Raw genomic sequence first — 270 nt, 5'->3', positions numbered from 1 at the left:
AGAATAAAAACCGTGCTCCGGTGCGGCAGTGCCAGGCCCTCTGCTGGTCACAGCTCCACTCCCCGAGGAGGCTGCCAAGCGCTGCAGAGACATGGCAGCATCCAGGGCTCGGCAGCTCAGCAGTAGGTGCACTGGAGACCCGGCATCAGAGAGAGATAAACTACTGAGCTGAGCCCTTCTCATCTGCAACCCCCCCCAGCAAATGGCATTAAGGATGCAAGAAGCCTGGCATTCAGAACTGTGTGGTCTGTCCCCTGCTGTACTCCACCC

This window comes from Struthio camelus, chromosome 24, assembly GCF_040807025.1.
Source record: "Struthio camelus isolate bStrCam1 chromosome 24, bStrCam1.hap1, whole genome shotgun sequence".
In the NCBI taxonomy this organism is placed as follows: Eukaryota; Metazoa; Chordata; class Aves; order Struthioniformes; family Struthionidae; genus Struthio; species Struthio camelus.
Note: the sequence above shows the minus strand (reverse complement) of the source record.